The sequence below is a fragment of the Canis aureus genome, chromosome 15 (assembly GCF_053574225.1).
Source record: "Canis aureus isolate CA01 chromosome 15, VMU_Caureus_v.1.0, whole genome shotgun sequence".
NCBI classification, from domain to species: Eukaryota; Metazoa; Chordata; class Mammalia; order Carnivora; family Canidae; genus Canis; species Canis aureus.
The window spans coordinates 33718593-33741841 of NC_135625.1; the positions used below are offsets into that span (position 1 = coordinate 33718593).

General features: G+C 36.3%; 1 long non-coding RNA gene across 16 annotated transcripts in view; it reads left to right on the plus strand.

Annotated features, from left to right (window-relative positions):
* LOC144284490 (uncharacterized) overlaps positions 1-23249 on the plus strand; it is a 127818-nt gene that overhangs the window by 43280 nt on the left and 61289 nt on the right. For 7 of the 16 annotated variants that reach the window (XR_013352908.1, XR_013352890.1, XR_013352897.1 and 4 more), the window contains 3 exons: positions 4781-4820; positions 8931-8983; positions 19308-19421. This is a non-coding gene — a long non-coding RNA (uncharacterized LOC144284490). Of the gene's footprint in view, positions 1-4780; positions 4821-8930; positions 8984-19307; positions 19426-23249 lie in introns of all 16 variants that reach the window. The other 9 variants (XR_013352893.1, XR_013352894.1, XR_013352901.1 and 6 more) reach the window with 4 other exon arrangements.

Here is a 23249-nt window from a genome sequence, read left to right on the forward strand (position 1 = left end):
ATTTCACATGGCCTCAGTCACAGGATGCAGCCATTTAGATGCTGAATCCATAATTTTAGTTTTACATCAGATGGAAAGTATTTACATTTTTTCTGATTTTAAAAACAATATAGATACACTAGAAAAACATGAGCAATAGAGAAATGTTTAAAATCAAATCAACTATAAAACTCACTTCTAGAGATAACCATATTAATATTTTAAAAAATGCGTACATATCCTGTATGTATCCTGTTTTTTTAATATCTTGCTTGGGTTTAACTTACATTCTCTGGTGAGAAATTTCTTATTTAAAAAATTCTTGTAACACTATGTTTTTAATAGATACAAAACACAGTATTTCATTTCTGGATGTACGACATTATTTTAATTTATTCTCTTGATCTATTTAGAAAGATTTCTCTTTTATTTGCAATTAGCATCTCTGATATTCTATCTTTGCTGGTATTTGAGATCATTTCCTTTGAACAGAGTCCTAGAGGTGGAATTGAATGATCAAGTCAAAGTCCATGAAGATTTTAAGGTTCTTAGTATGAATTTCCAAATTCCTTTCCAGAAAAGTTGTACCAGGGCATTTCTTTCAGGCACAATTCATGAGCAAGCCCATCTTGCACAACCCCATACAGGAGTATAATTAGTATTTTCATTACTTATTTTTTAATATTTAATTTATTTATTTATTAGAGAGAGTATGTGAGCAGGGGGAGGCACAGAGGGAGGACAGAGGGAGAGGGACAAGCAGACTCTGTGCTCAGCAGAGACATGAAGCTTGATCTCCTGACCTTGAGATCATCACCTGAGCCAAAAATCAAGAGTCAAATGCTTAACTGACTGAGCCACCCAAGCACTCCCAAAAGTATAATTAGTATTATTAAACTGATAATTTGGTAAATGAAAAGTAGCATCTAAAAATGTATATATCCATTTGATGGGATGAGCACTGGTGTTGGCAATTTTTTTTTATTATAGTTCAATTTACCAACATATAGCATAACACCCAGGCTCATCCCATCAAGTGCCCACCTAAGTGCCTGTCACCCACTCACCCCCACCCCCCGCCCACCTCCCTTTCCATCACCCCTTTTTTGTTTCCCAGAGTGAGGAGTCTCTCATGTTCTGTCTCCCTCTCTGATATTTCCCACTCATTTTCTATCCTTTCCCCTTTATTCCCTTTCACTATTTTTTATATTCCCCAAATGAATGAGACCATATAATGTTTGTCCTTCTCCCATTGACTTATTTCACTCAGCATAATTATGTTGGCAAATTGAACAATTAAAAAAAATATATCCCTGGTTCATAATGAGGAACAATTTTTCTTAATTTTCTTTGGCCCTTTTTTTTTTTCAAAGGATTTTATTTATTTGAGAGAGAGAGTACACATGCAGAAGCAGGAGAAGGGGGAGGGGCAGAGGGAAAGGGAGAAGCTGACTCCGTTGAGCAGGGAGCCTGACATGGGGCTTGCAACATCCTGGGATCATGACCTGAGCTGAAGACAGATGCTTAATCAACTGAGCCAACCAGGCACCCTTCTTTGTCCCTTTAACTATTAATGCACTACTGCTTTTATTTTTTATTTGTGAATTATACTTACAGAAATAACCTACGGGGTGGTGGAAGGAGAGAGGGGCGGGGGGGTGGGGGTGAATGGGTGACGGGCACTGAGACGGGCACTTGACGGGATGAGCACTGGGTATTATTCTGTATGTTGGTAAATTGAACACCAATAAAAAGTAAATAAATAAATAAATAAATAAATAAATGCTAAAAAATAAAAAAAAGAAAAGAAATAACCTATTGACTGATTGATAAATTGCATTTTTTCCAGTTTATAGTGGTCTTTTATTTTTTTTCTATATACAAGATTTTTTTTTCTTCACATAGTCCAAACATTTTTTCTTTTGTGGTATTTTCTCACATGTAAATTTTTTCTGTGTCTCATGATCATTTAAATATTTGTCTTTATTTAATTCCAAATTTTTAAAAAACTTAGTTTTTTGTTGAGAAATGACTTTTCAAGCAGATATTAAGGAAACAGTAGGTATAATGGGGCATTGTAAAGAGTATATACATAAATTTACTATGTATAGAAACATAGTCTAAGATAAGTTGACATTTCAGATCAATGAAGAAAGGTTTGTCAATAGTTTCACTTACATGTTTTTCTTAGTGCTATTCTCTTTGTTTCTGTTTTATTTAGTTTGTGTGTGTGTGCATGTGTGTGTGTGATTGTGTGATGTTTCAGTGTATGTATATGGACTCTATTTCCTTGCATGTATTTTCTCCTGTATTTTTGATGTTATATATACAGTTTGTACTTTTATTAGTGTTTAAATTTAGTGATTAGTTTTAATTTTTCAGAAGCATACTTTGCTCTATATTTTCTATTGGTAAACCATAAAATGTTACCTTTTGAGACTTTTTCCCTGGAGGCAAGGTTATACTGCTTTTGTTTTCTTAAGCCAAACTTGGAATTCATTTCTGTAACATAGGATCTTGTCAATTTTATTTTTATTCCTTATATTTTGGATAGGATATGGAAAAAACATTAACATGTAAATGTTTACATAATACAAAAATATATGTTTACACACACACTATATATACAGACATATATACATTATTGACAGTGTTTATTTCCAAAAAAGCTTTATAACCATTAGTTATTTATACTTATTTAAAACAGAAACACAGAGAGTTTATTTTCTGTGCTTTCATTTTATTTACCCATGAATAAGAACTTGGCTAGGAAAGAATTTAATAGTTTAAAATGTTTTCCTGCTAAAATCATGTTGACATTGCTCTGTTGAAGTTCAGTATTTATTTCAGAGAAGTCTGAGGCCAATTTAATTTTTATTTCTTTTCAGATTACCTTTTTTTTTTCTAAAAATCTAGGTGCTTGAAATATTTTCCCATATCAGCCAATCATGAAATATCTGAATATGGTTCATTTACTCATTAGTTTTTCTTTATATGTGGTGGACTTTTCTACTAATTTTTTTTTCAGAACTTTTTATATCCCCTGTTGTCTTATGGGATGTGTAGAGTCCTTCTAATATCTCTAACTCTTACTTCTTTTTTTTTTTTTTAAGATTTTTTTATTTTAGTGAGAGAGAGCGAGTGAGAGGTGGTAATGGGCAGAGGGAGAGAATCTCAAGCAGACTCCCAGCTGATCGCAGAGCCTGACACTGCGGGGCTCCATCCCACCACCCTGAGATCACAACTTGAACCAAAATCAAGGCTTGGATGCTGAGCCGACTAAGCCACCCAGAAAGGGGAGAGAGAGAGAGAGAGAGAGAGAGAGAGAGAGAGAGAGAGACAATATGAGTGGGACAAGGGGCAGAGGGAGAAAGAGAGAAAGAGAGTCTCTAGCAGACTCCCTGCTGAGCCTGAGCACAAGACAGGGCTCAATCTCACAACCCTGAGGTCATGACCTGAGTCGAAATCAAGGAGGCTTAACCAACTGAGCCTCCCAGGTGACCCTCTGATTCTCACTTTAATAGCAAGTTTCTGAGAACTTCTACTCCAGGACTGTAGATACCTAGTTGCAGCTACTTGTTTGTACAGGAAACTTCACCTCAAAGCTTTTAAGCACATGTCTCCCAATAGGACAGGGGCAGTTACCTGGACAGGGAAGGAAACTGAGTCAGGATCCAGTGGAAGTCTCAGACTCTGTATCCTGTATGAATTATTGTCTAACTGTCCTTCACCCAGGAGGTAGTGGGCAGGCAGTGGGGGCAGAGACAGTCTGTGCTCTGTGTGGCAATGGGCAGGGCATGAATGCTGGGAATTGGAGTTAGTTTCCCATATGGAGGCAGATGGAGGGAACATTCTAAGGTCCAGCTCAAGGGAAACAGTGAGGCCAAGAATGAGATCTAAAGAAAAAGTTTTGCCTAAAAAAGTAGATAAGAGGGAAAAATCATATTAGAAAGGCAGAACCCACCCTAATCCTGGATTAAAAAGTATGTGTGGCTGGTAGGACCTTATATGATGAAGGAAATGTTTTGTACCTGCCCTATTTAATGTGGTGGCAACTACTCACTGTGGCTGTTGAGTACCAAGGAAATTGATTTTAAATTTTATTTAATTTTAATAGCTGCATGCTAATGGTGGCCGCGAAATTGAACAGTGCAGCTCCAGAGAGGCTTCCTCTGACTAGGAAGGGAGCCATGGAGGCTGCAGGGTCAACTCTAATACCATCAACCTCCTAAGCATTGAAAGTTTCTCCCAGAGTTGGCAATAGATGGACTGTAAGCTTTGTAAATTGATTATTGGGAAGTTCTAGCACTTTCTCTGTCTTCATAGGTATTTTGGTGGAAATCTGGGGATCACTGCATGGAGGAATGTTAAATACCATTTTAGAGTATAAGTCCATCATATTCTCTCCCCACCTTTTTATTTCTGTCCTTTCTGCCTGCCGCCTTGCTATCAGTCTGTAAACAATGATAATAATCCTTAAGCCATTAAAGAATTTTTTGAGATAATATAGGATTTTATTTTTTTATTTTAAATTCAATTTATCAACATATAGTATAACACCCAGTGCTCATCTCATCATGTGCCCATCTTAATGCCTGTCACCCATCCTACCACCTACCTCCCCTTCTGTAATCCTTTGTTTGTTTCCCAAAGTTAGGAGTCTCTCGTGGTTTGTCTTCCTCTCTAATTTTTCCCCATTTCATTTTCCCTCCTTCCCTTCTGGTCCCTTTCACTATTTCTTATATTCCACATATGAATGAAACCATGTGATAATTGTGTTTCTCCAATTGACTTATTTCAGTCAGCACAATACTCCAGTTTCATCCACATCGAAGCAAATGGTAGGTATTCATCCTTTTTGATGGCTGAGTAATATTTTATATATATATATAAAATCTTCATCCATTCATCTATCAAAGAACATTGTGGTAGCTTCCACAGTTTGGTAGTTGTGGACATTGCTGCTATAAACATTGGGGTGCAGTGTCCCATCATTTCACTGCATCTGTATCTTTGGGGTAAATACACAGTTGTGCAATTCCTGGGTCATAGGGTAACTCTATTTTTAACTTCTTGAGGAACTTTCACACTGTTTTCCAGAGTGGCTGCACTAGCTTGCATTCCCACTAACAGCAAGAGGGTTCCCCTTTCCACATCCTGGCCAACATTTGTTCTTTCCTGTCTTGTTAATTTTAGCCATTCTCACCTGTGTAAAGTGGTATCTCACTGTGGTTTTGATTTGTATTTCCCTGATGACAAGTAATGTGGAACATTTTTTCATGTGCTTATTGGCCATGTATAGATCTTTAAAAAAAATTTTTTTTAAAGATTTTATTTATTCATGAGAGGCACAGAGAGAGAGAGGCAGAGACACAGGCAGAGGGAGAAGCAGGCTCCACGCAGGGAACCCGACGTGGGAACTCGATCCTGGGACTCCAGGATCACACCCCGGGCTGAAGGCACGTGCCAAACCGCTGAGCCATCCAGGGATCCCCCATGTGTAGATCTTCTTTGAAGAAATTTCTGTTCATGTATTCTACCCATTTCATGACTGGATTGCTTGTTTTTTTGGATGTTGAGTTTAATAAGTTCTTTTTTTTTTAAATTTTTTATTTATTTATGATAGTCACAGAGAGAGAGAGAGAGAGAGAGAGAGAGAGAGGCAGAGACATAGGCAGAGGGAGAAGCAGGCTCCATGCACCGGGAGCCCGATGTGGGATTCGATCCCGGGTCTCCAGGATCGCGCCCTGGGCCAAAGGCAGGCGCCAAACCACTGCGCCACCCAGGGATCCCTAATAAGTTCTTTATAGATCTTGAATACTAGCTGTGTATCTGATATGTCATTTGCAAACATGTTCTCCTATCCTGTAGGTTGTCTTTTAGTTTTGTTGACTGTTTTCCTTTGCTGTGCAGAAGCTTAAGCCAAAATTTCAAAATGACTTTTTCTTCTACTTCCTTCTACTTTGGGCTCTTTGGAAACCACATTTTATTACATATAGGAAAATGAGTGTTGAGTTTTTTTGTCAGCTAGGTAGGGTGGCACATAGAGAAGAAATACATTCTTTCAAATTCTTAGGTAAGAGCTAAGCTTCTCAGTCATTTTACAGTACTATCTTCCTAAAGGATATTTTAAAATGAAAGAAAAATTGAATTTCTGTGCTCTCCATGTCAGGAATGAGTTTTTAGGGAGGTCACTTTGTAACAAATTAAACCACTGATTGATTAATTGATTAATTTAGTAATCAGTAAACATAGTTTTTGTTTTATGCAGGTCTCTGTGTTAGTTACTTTGGAAGAGAAAAAGAGGATAAAGTGATAGATGTACAGTGTGAAGGATACTTTTAGGGGCTTTCAGTTAAAATAAAGGTCCAAGAAAGATAAAAATGAAAACTTGTTTATATATTAAGTATATTGACTTTGCAGAAAAGAATGCAATTAGAAGAAATTTGGAAAGCCCTAGAAAATCTCAGACATGAGGTTTTTGTGTGTACTGAGACAGGTTTTGGCCTAGAGAAGCTGATATGTAAAGATGTAGGTAGCTTGTCTAAGGAAGAATGCTGAGCTCTAGCAGATTACAGTAATTTATTTTTTTAAAAAATTATTTATTTAATAGAGAGGGAGAGAGCATATGCAAATGCATCGTGAGGAGGCGCAGAAGGAGAGAGAGGGAGAATCTTAAGAAGTCTCCACACCCAGTGTGGGACCTGACATGGGGCTTGATCTCACAACCCTGAGATCATGACCTGAGCCAAAATCAAGAGTTGGATGCTTAATTGACTGAGCCACCCAGGCACCCCTAAAGTAATTTATTTTTATTTTTTTAAAAGATTTTATTTATTTATTCATTGAGACACACACACAGAGAGAGAGAGAGGCAGAGGGAGAAGCAGGCTCCATGCTGGGAGCCCGACATGGGACTCGATCCCAGGTCTCCAGGATCACACCCGGGGCTGCAAGCGGCACTAAACTGCTGAGCCACCCAGGCTGCCCAGTAATTTATTTTTAATTAAAAATTTATTTCTGTCCTTTTTGAGAGATTCCACAAACACAAGACAACTTCTTCAGCACTTCTTCACCTCCTCTTCTTTAGAATTATGTCTTATAGCTTCAATATTTCTTTTGTAAGTAGAATCTAGGGTAAATCAGAATGAGTGATACATTGAATTCTTACATCATCCACATATGTATCCACTACATCCAGGCACTGGGCTAAGTGCTGGTCAGGGAAAGAGAGGCCCCTCAGCTCAACAACACTGCAAAAACTGAGAATGGATTTACACTTGACATAAGTAATTTCTGCTGCAGTAAGAGAATAAAGTGTGAGAGAATCTGGAGAGGAACTTGTAGTCACAACAGAGCTAATACACCACTCTGAAGTGCATTTGGAAAGCTTTGGTGTTATTTTTAAGTCCTCAGAAGACCTTTATTTTATTTTTCCTGTTTTTGCCTTTGTAAGCCTTAGCATCAAATTGAAACAATTTTATGTTTCAAGAAAGGAGTGAATGAAAGGAGAGGAAACTCTAAAGGTCAAGCACTTCAGTCTCCCTCCCAAAACAACTATGACATAGATTGTTGATCATGGAATGTTTGAAAAGTTCTGCTTTGACTAGATTTTTCTGTGCTGCCAGTTAATGGTGCCATTAAAGCTCTTTGGAAACAATTTGGATATAGTAAGATTTTTTTTTCTGGAAAAAAGAGATAATCTCTCTAACTAATACATTTTTCTTTGCCAGTATTGATTTGTCAACATGTGTTTACTCTTCAGCACCCTTGAGCGAAAGTCCAGGTTATTTATAAGAAGATAGAAGTAGGGGGGATCCCTGGGTGGCTCAGCGGTTTCGTGCCTGCCTTTGGCCCAGGGCGCGATCCTGGAGTCCCGGGATCGAGTCCCGTGTCGGGCTCCCGGCATGGAGCCTGCTTCTCCCTCTCCTCTGCCTGTGTCTCCGCCTCTCTCTCTCTCTCTCTCATAAATAAATAAAAATAAATAAATAAAAAAAGAAGATAGAAGTAGGGAGCAGAAGAATGCAGATCAAATGGCTCCCCAAAGAAAGGAGTTGCAATGAGGTCTTGAGCTTTATTCTGTACAATCTCAGCATCTTTTAGCTTTGGCGAGTTGAGATTCCCTGTATTTCTTTAATTTCCTTCTCCCAGTTATGATGGAGACAGGAATGCAAAGCACTGGCTTGCTTCTATATAAAGATAAAGAGTAGTATAATTCAAAGTAGATTAAGGTGATTGGTTTAGGGTCAAAACAGGGCTGGCAGATGCCATAGTGGGCAGTAGTAGGAGGATGACCCCTCATGCATTAAAGACTGAAAAAATGAGTAAAAAGTAAAAACATGAATTAATTGCAAAGGTTCTGGAATGCAAGTTGAGAGTTGGATTCTATTCTCAGTCCTAGGATTAATTCTGTGGGCCAGGTCTGAGTCACTTGTCATGTCTCTAGTGCATTAGTCTGTGAAATAGAATTTTTGGACATTCTACTTCATTTTCCTGTTAGCACTTGATTTTTCCTCTGCCTTTAACTGGCCTCACTCAAAATCCATCCTCTGCTTTCCAAAGCAGTGTTAGGAAGTTCACTCTAACTGGAGTGGCCCTGATTGAACCACTTAGTGGTATCCATAGTCTGACCAGTGACCTATGGCCGACTTTCAGTTGGAGGGATCTTCTCAGAGATGACAGCTGTTATCTGAGACAAATAGTCTTGATCTATTAAAAATCTGAACCAATTAATCCATAGGGAAGTTGTCAGCAGCTGATGGTTGCTGGAGCTGAAATGGCTGGTGATCATACTGGTATGGTCTTCCCTTGAGAGGGTTTTTTGAAACCAAAAGAACCTAATCTAATCTAGATTAAGCAATGTCAATATATAATAAAAATTGATTTGATTTCTTAAACTTTGGTTCTTGCATTGGTTGGTAAAATTGTTTTCTTAATACTTTTGATTTCAGGACTTCTTTATACTCTTCAAAATTATTGAGAGCCCCAAAGAACTTTTGTTTAGGTAAGTTATATTTATCAATATTTACTGTATGAAGTTAAAACTGATAATATACATGTTTTTTATTAATATATTTAAAAATAATAAACCCATTATATGTTAATATAAAAAACTTTTTCTTTATGAAAAATCCATACTTTCTAGAATAGAAAAGTAGTGGGTAGAACACCATCATTTTACTTTTGCAAATCTTTGAATGTCTGATAGTAGGAGACAACTAGATTCTCACATATATATATATTCAATCTGTTACCATATGTTCTTTGATTGAAGTATGTGAAGAAAATTCAACTTTTCATAGCTCAAAGGTGGAAAAAAGAATTTTAACAGTTTTTTCAGATAGTTGTAGATATTCTCCTCTGATATTATACCAAAGTTTGACAAGTGGCAGTTTCTTAAAAATAGTTGCAGAATAGACTGTAGAACTGTATCAGTGGACTTTTCTGTACTCTATTGTATTAAATCCATTAGTCTATATTGCACTTTGAACAGACCTTTTTTATCTATATATAATTTTGTAACCTAACATCTTGGTCATTTGGAAAGTATTGGTATCAAGTTATTCAGATCTTTAAAATATTGACATGTTTCATTCTAAAATATGAAAAGTCAAGTTTATTAATATCAACAGGAAAGTCTTTAAGTATTGGGAGGTTGTCAAGGTTATTATGCTGAACATATTTTCCATAATTCCATTTTCTTTTTGGAAAGCTAAAATTTTATCATTAGCAATAAATACAGTCTGTTTTCTTCAAAGTGGTAGGCTTACTTTATTCATGTTTGAAAAAAAATCTGCAAACTACTTTTTTTTCTTCCAAGTTTTTATTTAAATTCCAGTTATTTAACATACAGTATAATTATTCAGGTTAGGTTTTAGTGATTCATCACTTGCATACAACACCCAGTGTTCATCACAAGTGCCCTCCTCAATACCCATCACCTATTTAACCTATCACCTCCATCCACCTCCCCTTCATAAATCCTTAGTTTGTTTTCTGTAGTTAAGAATTTGTTTTAGGGTTTGTTTCTCTCCCCCCACCCCATGTTCATCTGTTTTATTTCTTAAATTCCACATATGAGTGAAATCATATGGTATTTGTCTTTCTCTGACTGACTTATTTCACTTAGCATAATACTCTCTAGTTCCATCCATGTTGTTGCAAATGGCAAGATTTCATTCTTTTTTATGGATGAATAAAATCATAATATCCCATTATATATATCATAACTTCTTTATCCATTAATCATTCAGTGAACATTTGGGCTCTTTTCATAATTTGGCTATTGTGATAGTGCTGCTATAAACATGGGAGTGCATGTTTCCCTTTGAATCAGTATTTTTGTATCCTTTGGGTAAATACCTAGTAGTGGAATTGTTGGATCATAGGGTAGTTCTACTTTTAACTTTTTGATGAGCCTCCATACTGCTTTCTAGAGAGGCTGCACCTGTTTGCATTCCCACCAACAGGGCAAGAGGGTTCCCCTTTCTCTGCATTCTCTTCTTAAGTCTAAATAATCATTGTTTGTCAGTTATTTCTAGTAAATATGTTTCCAGAAAGAAGTAGTTAGATTGCAATTCAGTTGCACATGTGCTTTTCCTCAAGACCACCAGTGAATTAGATATGCAGCAGAAGAGCTTTATAGATATCTCCCATTTTGGCACACAGAGTATTAAAGTATGTACTCAAGAACTGATATTTAATAAGATTAGGAGCATTGCTTCACCAAGAAAATTCTTAAGTGGAATTAACATTTTCTTTTTTTTAACACAAATGCATGTTGGTGAACAATACAATGACGCTAGTATCATTTGGTGGTACTCATTGCTTTGATTGCCAAGCACCAGCACTGTTATCTACCCCTGCTTTTATGCCATTAATGCAAATATTAACACAATAGGAAAGGCAAATAATGCCTTAGTATTATTGTGAAAATAGTCTTGACTCTGTAGATTCTCTAAAAGTATTTTACAGAGTCCATGAAAGTTTCCTGGGGAACCTAGAGTTCTGTGGGCTGCACTTTGAGAACTGCTACTCTACAGGCTAAGAATAGGTTTTAGTACACTGGTCCTTAAGCTTTTCTGTTTTATCACATTTTCAATTACTAAGGATTGAATAGCAGAAGTGAAGAGATTAAAAAAGTACTGGCTTGTTTTGAAAGCATTTTATTGAAAAGTTAAAAGAGATGCTAAGAGGCTAACTAGACTTCCTTGAGGATTTTGTTTTGATCTTTACCCTAAACTCTTACCATGTAATTTTAAGTCAAAATCACATCAAGTGTTCCATGGTTAAGGAATATGGCATCCTGAACTTAGGAGAAAGATTATGTCTCAATGAAATAACTAGAATCATTGCAAACAAATACATATATTTCAGATTCATACAGTTTATATTTTGGGAGGTTAGAAAAAAAGAACTACAGAATTACAGAAAATGTGACTTTGTGCTATAAAAGTATTACTAGAAAAGGTGTATTATTAGAATAAATAGGTAAATAGGGAGTCTAGGAGGGAGGATGATGGTGGCATCCCACCAATACAACTAGATAACTATCAAATCATCCTAAATACCCCAGAAATTGACCTAAAGACTGACAGAACTAACTTCACAACTAAAGAGAGAAAAGAGGCTCTATCAAAGAAGATAGAAAATATGAAGATGTGGTTTAAGGTAGAAAGAGATCCTGGCTACTGTGGAGCAGAGGGATCCATGGTCATGGAGAAGGGTAAGAGAGAGGAGCACACCCAATAGCCATTGGCTAGAAAAACAGGAGGGGCTGAATTTCATAAGTTCTTGCTGCAAGTGGGGCTTAAAGCCTGGAGTTTTAAAGGTTAATGGCCTTGGCTGGGATTAAACCTAGAGGGCACTGTACTGCTCTTGGGGAGGAGGCTGGCAAACAACCCTGTGGCATACAGCATAGAAACTGATTTGAAGAATGCCTGGGGCACATAGCAGGGAGAGTATTTGCTCCTCTGAGAGCATGACCCTGAGAAGACAGTGTTCATGGAGAAGCCTCTCTAGAAAGGAGATTTCCAGCGCCGTTTTCTTTGCCCACTTCTCCGCATTAACACAGAACCACCTGCAGGAAGCAGTGTAGCACTGACAGTATCTGCCTAACTTAATTACACTAAGCCTCACCCCAGTGGAACTGCCTTTTTCAGACACACTTACCTCAGTCCCAGGATGGTGGGCCCATCCCCTAGAAGACCAGCACAAACCCTTGCCCATACTGTGTCTCTTGACCAGAGTTCTCCAGGGGCTCAGTTCTGATGGAGGTGGTGACAGGTCTCATTTCACAAGCAGACTGAAGCACACCTTGTTAAAACTCACCTCATTCAGGCCAGAGACCAAACACTGCCCACAGCAGGCAAGGATAGCTTCTGCAGGACTGAAGAATAACACGGACAGAACACGACAGCAGAGTGCATGCAGCACACACTGGAGATACTTCCAGAAGCCTCAGGTTCTGGGTACTACATGACTCTTCTTCATAAGGCCATTAGTTCCAAAAGCAGGAGAGATAACTGGCTTTTCTAACACACAAGAAAACAGAGGCTTAGACAGAAATGCCAAGACAAAGGAATTTATCCCAAATGAAAGAACAAGTTTAGGCTATGGCCAGAGATCTATGTGAAACAGATATAAGTAACATACCTGATATAGACTTTAAAGCAACAATGATAAGGATACTCAATGGACTTTAGAAAAGAAGACATCAGAGAGAGACTTACCACAGAGATAAGAGTTAAAAAGAAACAATCAGAGATGAAGAGTGTGATAAATAAAATTAGAAAAATGCTTAATGCAATGAACAGTAGACTGGAAGAAACAGAAGAATGAATTAATGACCTTGAAGACAAAGTAATAGAAAGCAATGAAGCTGAAGAAAAGAGAGAAAGAATTCTGCGAAATGAGCATAGACTTGGGGAACTCAGTAACTCCATCAAAAATAATAACATATGTATATAGGAATCCCAGAAGAAGAAGAGAGAGAAAAGGGAGCAGAAAGTTTATTTGAAGAAATAATAGCAGAAAACTTCCCTAATCTGGGGAAGAAAATAGACATCCAGATCAAGGAGGCACATAGGCCTTCCAACAAAGTCAACAGAAACGGACCCATACCAAGACCCATTATAATTAAATAAGAAAAATCCAATGATAAAGAAAAAAAATCTTAGCAGCAAGACAAAAGTAGTCCCTAACTTACAAAAGAAGACCCATAAGGCTAGCAGGAGATTTTCCAACAGGAACTTTGCAAGCCAGAAGGGAATGGCAGGATAAATTCAGAGTCCTGAATGGGAAAAATCTGCAGTCAAGAATATCCAGCAAAGCTATCATTCTAAATGGAAGGAGAGATAAGGAATTTCCCAGACAAACAGAAACTAAAGGAGCTCATGACCACTAAACAACCCTGCAAAAAATATTAAATGGGACTCTTCGAGTGGAAACAAGAGATCAAAAGTGACCGTATAAAGGCAGAAAACACAAAAGCAGTAAAAAAATGAATATTTCTGTAAAAAAAAAACAATCAAGAAACTCACAAAAAATGATGTAAAATATAATAGCATATGCCTAAAATTTGGGTTGGAAAGGAGAAAAGAATGGGTTCAAAATTAAATGATCATCAACTTAATATAGAAGAGGTTATATACAAACCTGATATAACCATATATCAAAACCACTCATAAACATGAAAAGAATAAAGAGAAAGAAATTCAAATATATCACCAACAAAACATGAGAAAGACAAGAAATGATCAGAAAAAATTCCAAAAACAACCACAAAACAAATAATTAATGGCAATAAATATATATCTATAAATAAGTACTTTGAATGTAAATGAACTGAATTCTTCAATGGCAATAAATATATATCTATAAATAAGTACTTTGAATGTAAATGAACTGAATTCTTCAATCAAAAGACATAGGGAGTCAGAATGGTTGAAAAATACCTATTTGTATACTGCCTACAGGACACTCAATTTAGGCCTAAAGACACCTGGAGAATGAAAGTGAGGTGATGGAGAAACACTTTGCATGCAAATGAATGTCAAAAGAATGCCAGGGTAGCAATACTTATTATTGGACAAACTAGACTTTACTTCCATTGATTTTTTTATGTGCATAAATCTTTTTAAATTTAAATTCAACTAGTCAACATATAGTACATCATTAGTTTCAGATGTAGAGTTCAGTAATTCATCAGTTGCATATAAAATCCCATCATGACACTGAGGGGGGCACTTGATGGGATGAGCACTGGGTGTTATTCTATATGTTGGCAAATTGAACACCAATAAAAAATAAATAAAAAAATCCCATCACATGCCCTCCTTAATGCCCATCACCCGGTTACCCCATTTGCCCACCCACATCTCCTCCAGCAGCCTTCAGTTTATTTCCTATAATTAAGGGTCTCTCATGGATCGTCAGACAAACTAGACTTTTTTTTGTATATTTTTTTTATTGGAGTTTGATTTGCCAACATATAGCATAACACCCAGTGCTCATCCTGTCACAAACTAGACTTTAAAACAAAGTAACAGATACAGAAGGACACTATATAGTAATAAAGAGGACATCCAACAGTAACATATAGCAATTATAAATATTTATTCACCTAACACGGGAGCACCAAAAATATATAAAACAATAACAAACAAAAAGGAACTAATCAATAGTAATGCAATAATAGAAGGAGACTTTAACACCCTACTTAAAATCAATGGACAGATCATCTAAACAAAAAATAAACAAGGAAATAATGATTTTGAATGACACACTGGACCAGTAGGCTTAACAGGTATATTCAGAATATTCCATCCTAAAACAGCAGAATACACATTCTTCTCAAGTGCATATGGAACATTCTCCAGAATAGTCACACATTAGACCACAAAACAGGCTTCAACAAATACAAGAAGATTGAAATCATACCATGTACCATTTTTGACCACAATGCTATGAAAATAGAAGTCAACCAAAAGAAAAAGCCTGGAAAGACCACAAATACATGGAGGTTAAAGAACATCATACTAGGCAATGAAAGGATCAACCAGGAAGTAAAAGGAGAAATAAAAAATTACATGGAAACAAATGAAGATGGAAACACAGTGGTCCAAAACCTTTGGGATGCAGCAAAAGTGGTCCTAAGAAGGAAGTAAATAAGAATATAGGCTTACCTCAAGAAGCAAGAAAAAGTTCAAGTAAACAACATAAGCTTACACCTATAGGAGCTAGAAAAAGAACAACGAATGAAGTCTAAAGCTAGCAGAAGAAGGAGATCATAAATATTAGAGCAGAAATAAATGATATAGAAAGTTAAAAAAAAATAGAGCAGGTTCTTTGAAAAAATTAATACAATTGTTAAACCTCTAGCCTGATATATCAAGGGAAAGGACCCAGATAAATAAAATCATAAATGAGAGAGGAGAAGTAACAACCAATACCACAAAAATACAAACATAACAGAATATTATGAAAAATTATATGCCAGCAAATTGCACAATCTGGAAGAAACGGATAAATTCCTAGACACATATAAATCACCGAAACTGAAACAGGAGGAAGTAGAATACTTGAACAGACCTATAACCAGCAAAGAAATAGAATCTAATAAAAAAAAAAATCCTCTCCACAAACAAAAATCCAGGGCCAGATGGCTTCACAGGGGATTTCTACCAAACATTTAAAAAAGAGTTAATACTTATTTTTCTCATCCTATTCCAAAAAATAGAAAAGGAAAGCAAACTTTCAAATTCATTCTATGAGGCCAGCATTACCCAGATAAAGATGCCAAAAAAAGAGAACTACAGGCTAATACCTCCCATGAACATAAATGCCAAAATCCTCAATAAATACTAGCAGACTGAATGCAACAATATGTTAAAAAAAAAAACTCATTCACCATGATCAAGTGGAATTTATTCCTGGATTGCCAGGGTCTTCAATAATCACAAATTACTCAATTTGATACACCACATTAATAAAAGAAAGAATAAGAACCATATGATCATGTAAATAGATGCAGAAAAAGCATTTGACAAAGTACAACATCCATTCATCATAAAAACCCCCAGGAAAGTAGGTTTAGAGGGAATATACCTCAACATAATAAGTACCATCTATGAAAAACCCACAGCTAATATCGTTCTCAATGGGGGAAAACTGAAAGCTTTTCCTATACAATCGGGAACACGACAGACATGTCCACAATCACCACTTTTATTCAACATAGTACTGGAAGTCCTAGCCACAGCAATCAAACAACATAAAGAAATACAAGGCATAACAATTAGTAAGGAAGAAATAAAACCTTCACTATGTGCAGATGACAGGGTATTCTATATAGAAAACCCAAATGACTTTATTCCAAACTGCTAGAACTGATAACAAATTCAGTAAAGTTGCAGGATACAAAATCAATGTACAGAAATCTGTTGCATTTCTATACATCAATAATGAAGCAGCAGAAAGAGAAATCAAGGAATCAATCCCATTTATAATTGCACCAAAACCAATAAGATAGCTAGGAATAACCCTAACCAAAGAGGGGGAAAGACCTATACTCTAAAAACTATAAAACACTGATATGAAAGAAGTTGAAGATGACACAAAGAAATGGAAAGACATGCCATGCTCATGGATTGCAAAAACAGGTATCATTAAAATGTCTATATAGCCCAAAGCAATCTATACATTTAATGCAATCTCAATCAAAATACCACCAGAATTTTTCACAGAGCTAGAACAAACAAACAAACATAAAATTTGTATGGAACCACACAAATAGCCAAAACAATCTTGAGAAAGAAAAGCAAAGCTAGAGACTTCACAATTCTGGACTTCATGTTATATTATAAAGCTGTAGTGATCAAGACAATATGTTATGGTACTGGCACAAAAATAGACACAGAGATCAATGGAATAGAATAGAAAACTCAGAAATGAACTCACAATTGCTGGTCAGTTAATCTTTGACAAAGGAAGAGGGGATATGCAATTGATAAAAGAATGTCTCTTCAACAAATAACGTTGGGAAAACTAGACAACAACATGTAAAATAATGAAAATAGACCATTTATTTTACACCATACACAAAAACTCAAAATTAAGGACCTAAACATGAGACTTGAAACCATGAAAATCCTAGAAGAAACACAGGCAGTAATTTCTTTGACATCAGCCATAGCAACTTCTTTCTAGATAGGTCTTCTATCTATCTGCTTCTTCTAGAGGCAAGGGAAATAAAAGGAAAAATAATGTATTAGAACCATTTCAAAATAAAAAAAAAACTTCTGCACGTTGAAGGAAATAGTCAACAAAATTAAAAGGCAACCTATGGAATGGGAGAAAGTATTTACAAATGACATACCGGATAAAGGGTAAGTATCCGAAATATATAAGGAACTTATAAAGCTCAATATCCGAAAAACAAATAACCCAATTAAAAATGGGTAGAAAACATGAATAGATATTTTTCCAAAGAAGACATACAGTTGGCCAACAGACACCTGAAAAGATGCTCAACATTACTCAGCATCAGGGAAATCAAAATTACAAGATATGCCCTCACATTGTCAGAATGGTTAAAATCAACACACAAGAAACAACAGATGTTGGCAAGGATGCGGAGAAAGGGGGAACTGTGAACTCGTGCAGCCACTGTGGAAAACATTATGGAGGTTCTTCAAAAAGTTAAAAATAAAACTACCCTATGATCCAGCAGTGGCACTACATATATTTACCCAAAGAATACAAAAATATTAATTCAAAGGGATACATGCACCCTGAAATTTATAGCAGTATTATGTATAATAGCCAAATTATGGAAACAGCCCAAGTATCTATTGATTGAGAAATGGATAAAGAATATGTAGTGTATATATACAATGAAATGTTACTCAGCCGTAGAAAAGGATGAAATCTTCCCATTTGCAATGATATGGAATGAGTTAGAGAGTATTATGCTAAGTGAAGTAAGTCAGAGAAAGACGAATACCATATGATTTCACTCATGTAGAATGTTTTTAAAAGATTTTATTTATCTGAGACAGAGATAGAGAGAGAATGAGCATAAGGGAGGGGCAGAGGGAGGGGGAGAAGGAGACTCCCTGCTGAGTGGGGAACCCAAAAAGGAGCTTGATCTCAGGACCCTGAGATCATGACCTGAGCTGAAGGCAGATGCTTAATCAACTGAGCCACCCAGGTGTCCCCATATATGGAATTTAAAAAATAATACAAATGAACAAAGGGAAAGAAAGAGAGGTAAACCGCAAAACAGCCTCTTAACTATAGAGAACAAATGGATGGTTACCAGAAGGGAGGTGGGTGGGGAATGGGGTAAGGAGGTAATGAGGCTTAAGGAGTGTACTTGTGATGATCATGGGGTGTTGTATAGAAGTGCTGAATATTGTACTTTGGATGCTAATATTGCCCTGTGTATTAAATAACTGGAATTTAAATAAAAACTTAAAAAATAAGTAGGTAAATAGTAACAGTGCAGTGAAGGAAAAAAATGTCCTAAATTCTATGATGTCTTAATCTTAAGAATGAACTAGAAGGATTTGGATGAATAGTTAAGATTTGGAGTGAAAGGAAGATTAACTTATGCTCATTAACTAGTGTATGCCGGTTAAATTAGCGTATGCTGGTCGACATTCACAATGTTGGCAAAAAAGAAGGCTATTAATAACACATTATGAGAATATGCCAATATAGCAGTGTGTTCATTAGAAAAAATGTCAAATATGAGGAGAATGTTGAAATTCTATTTAAAAGAATGACTTATTTTGTTTGTATTGAGTCTAGACTTCAAAAATGGTCATTTTTCTGTTTTTTTTTTTAAAGAAAATATCCTTGAAGTGACATCCACCCTATTAAAACAGTCAATTAAATTTATTTTTAGAACTTCCGCAAGCCATGGAGTGTGACATTCATACAAAGTTATCTTTACTCTTACTCTGAAAATAGAAGATATGATTAGAAAAATCTTAGTTCATAGTATTTCATGTGAGAATACTGCTGCCTATTTTATACTTTACATCATAGTATGGTTTTCTAATATTTTTCCAGTATAGCTATATATAGTTTGTCTATTTTTTTTCTATCCAAAAGACCTGCCACAATCCACAATGGCTTCCATATTTCTTAAGCATTTCTCACACAATTAGATATTATGGCACATAATACAGCCTGAAAAGAATGATGTAGTGAAATATACCAATAGACTTTTACATGAAAAAAATGTTATATGTATGCTCACTAATTTTATGTATATTTTATTTATTTATTTATTTATTTATTTATTTATTTATTTATGATAGTCACATAGAGAGAGAGAGGCAGAGACACAGGCAGAGGGAGAAGCAGGCTCCATGCACCGGGAGCCCGACGTGGGACTCGATCCCGGGTCTCCAGGATCGTGCCCTGGGCCAAAGGCAGGTGCTAAACCGCTGCGCCACCCAGGGATCCCAATTTTATGTATATTTTAATTCATGGAATAAAAAATATAAATACATATACAGACATCAAAATGTTAATAGTGCTTTTCTCTGAGAGTTGACAAGGGTGGTGGTGGAGATTTATGATTGAAGATGTGCTTTTTATACTTTTATTTCTGTGGTGTTTGATTTTTTTCCCAACAAGTATGTATTCCCTCCAAAATCAAGGAAAAGACACATACTAATTTAAAATAAAAGTAATATTTTGTGTTTTGTTTATAGTAGAAAGTTTGGAGAGCTGGAAGTTCCAGAGAAGGAAACAGAAATCTTAAGTTGGGAAGATATGACATACAAATAACTAGAATTCAAGGCAGTAGAGTCATACGCTTATTAGCGTTCCAGTGACATACTTTGGCATCAAAAAACATTTCTTGCTATAAGATTAGAAATAACCTTATACTATCTTATAATCATGGTGCCAGGCCCAAATTTTGCTCCTAGGTAATTTTGTTGTCCTTTTGGATGTATAAAAGTATAAAGTCAGGATAGAAAAGTCAAATTCTTGGACAGGTTTCAATTTATACTGCTGGTAAACTTCTTTTTTATCTTGATGGCAGGAGGATACTATCCTGACCCTCTGTAAATAGCACTGTCTGATGTCTGAGACTCTCCTTGACTTAAGGATGGCATTCACACAGGCAGGATGGCTGGTGGGAGAAAGACATGGATAACAAGTGCTCTAAAAAGACTTTGCATAGAAATAAGAGAAGAAAGGGCCTTTGAGTATTATTTCCAAATGATCTTAACAAAGCCTCCCATAGAAAAGGGGTCTGGTCTACTCCAAAGTGAGGCAGGTGTGGCATAAACAGAAAAGACCCTGCGCCTAGCCTGGAAGATTCTATTCGCCTGAGAAGCAGATTTTCAGTTCCCTGGTCAAACTGTTGAAGGAAGTGAGGCTGATTTCTCAGAGTACTTTGTCTATGACTAGAGTGAATAACATATTCCAAGTTTCTCAAGAGAGTCCTAGTTAGCTGCTGTTTTCTTGGCATAGCTGTTAATAGTCTCTTTTACTCTGGAAAGTATCCTGAAAGATAACTATTTGGCATTCTTCTTATGGCTGAACTGTTGGGTAAAACATCAATAGTGGATGTGGCACAGTATTGATTGGTGTGTGAAACAGTCATTCTCAACCATATTCTCTTTTATCATCTTCCATTACAGAGGCCAGGAAAGTGAAATATTCACGTTTACAGCCAGGATTGGCCATGTTACACAGTTTGGGTCAATGAGAACTTCCTGGGAAAGTTCAAAAAGCTATTGGTACTGGCTTTTTCTCTTCTTCCTATTTTGAGTGTGGACATAATACCTGGAATTGCAAGAGTCACCTTGAAACTTGGGTGAAAGGCCAAGAATATCTCAGAGACTAAACTCTACCAGTATAGGCTCCACTGATCTATACCAGCAGTCAGCTAATCTGAGAACAAATTATAGCTCTATTTGTTGTAGTGTCTTATAGTTGGTTTTGTTACTTGCAGCTAAAATCATTCCCAATATACAGCATGCGTTATTTTCTTTTTAAAAAAATTTTAGATTAGTCATTTGTGCTAGGCCTGGGAATCAAACTCTTTTTGGCATGCAGCTTACTGTCCTTTGGTGACGGCAAGTCAATCATTTTAATATTTCTCATTCATGGGTACTATATGCAAATGAAGAAACACAAAAGGAGAGTGTGAATAGAATGATGATTCAGGTACTGGGGGAAAGCAACAGGTTTATCTCCTTTCATCAGAAGGAGTTCTTATTTTGGAAGTACAGCATTTATTTTCTGAGAACTCTAAGGACTGTGCATTTGGCAAGGTCTGTTCATTTTTCATCTTCTCCACTAATGTCTTAAGGGAGGGAAAGATAAATCTGAATGTCATCAGGATACATATGGAGCTGAGGGCCACAGTTACTAATTAAGCCCTCTCCAAAGACCCACTTGGATGTCTTGGCATAGGAGATAAACAGACTACCCAAAGATGTCTTTTTTTTTTCCCCTAGCAGTCAAAATACCCCAGATTATCTTGTGTTAGTGAGAGTGGTAGAAGAGGACAAGATACTTATACAATCCCCCCCGTAGTGCTGGCTAGATGGCAAAGTCCTCATTCTCTGATCATAACTATTTTAAGGGAATAGGTATTTTATTGCAGTGCTACTGAGGAAACAGAATTTCATTCAGAGCAAGCCCTGAAGCAATTTGAGTATTGCAAACTAACCCCAAATAGAATTCACTTGAACTTTGCCAGAAATCAGAATGTCATTTTCTTGAAGTTTAAAGGGAGAGAAAAGTAATTTGGGAAACACACAATCCTTTGAAAGATTCTCCTTTGCCTTCCTGAGGTTCATATTTCCATGGAGTCCACCAGGCTAGTAATTTAAAAAAAATCTGTTTACCCTATGTTTTTCCAAAGGGTTCCCTCCATCTCTTAACTACACTGAGGACCTCACAGGAAATGATCAGTGCTTCTCTTGTGTCTGGTTCTGCTCTTACCAGTCCCTGCCAAAATTAAGCCAAAACGATTGCAGAATCTATCTGTGAGAATAGATAAGAGTGTCTTTCCATTTATATCAGACAGCTGGATTCAGCTTTGATGACTCGTCAGCAAAACAGACTAAACAGTAAAAGAGAATACATATTTTTGTCATTTTTTTTTTTTACCTGAAGGTTAGATGCTACTACATTAAGAGAGATGATTCTACATTTTTGGCAGGAAAAGTACTTTAATCTAGATACATAGTTTATTTCCCTAGGGAAGGAAGTCAGCAAATGGCCTATTATTCCATGAAATTTGTGTTAAATGTGCTAAAAAAATGGATGTTAAGTATCGAAAAATGTTCAAATCTGGTCATGGAGGATGCAGCCTTTTTAGACCAAAGTTTCTCTCAATCCATCTTTCACTAGCCTACTTTTCAAGAAAAGTTAACAATGGCTGAATTTTAAAATCTGATATACATGCCTAAGCAGCATATTCCTATGAGAGTCCGTTTTTCCGCTTGGTTAAAGCAGAATGAAACGTTTACAATTTTGGATATTCTCTATTTAGGCTAAGGGGGTTGTGGTTGTGGTAGACTGCTCTGTGTACATTGTAGACTGATAGCCCATGAAGATTAAAAATGGAATTTGCTGGGCAATATCTAATCAAGTGCCAGAATGCAGTGGGTCAATCATGAGGGTGAGATCAGGTCCCATTTTGGTAGTAGATTCAATGGAGACAAGGAGGTAAATTATTCCAGTTTTGCTCCAGGATAAAAACAAACATTTATTTCATTGATTTTGCAGACTAGAGGTGATATTCCACAATATTCCCAGTTTTTACAGTAAATTTCTAACATTAGCTGCATATCTATAAAGTCTCTGATTATTGGAATCTCTAGATGGCAGGAGGAGTTCTATTAGGTTATAATTGTGACATTAGTAAATAATGACCCAATTTCCCAATAAGAAGGACCCATTTCGTAGAACTTCCAAGATATATTCTTGCTCTCTGAGGACCTGAAGATTCTTTACCACTTTGTTTATATTAAATCTGATTTTCATGATTTCAGAGAGGGTAGGCATCTTCCTCAAATTGTAGATAAAAGGACAAGCAATGTGAGTTGAAAGAGAAACTAAATTCTTTTAAGGAAATTTAATTGTGTCTCCCAATACTATCAGCTTATCTTCCAATGTATTTGCCTTTATTTCTTTGTCCTCTCATCTCAATTCCTAATGGGAATTAGAAGATATGTTGAGTTGCTTAATGATAATAAAAGTTAAGACTTACTGGCAGATGGTGGAGCAAA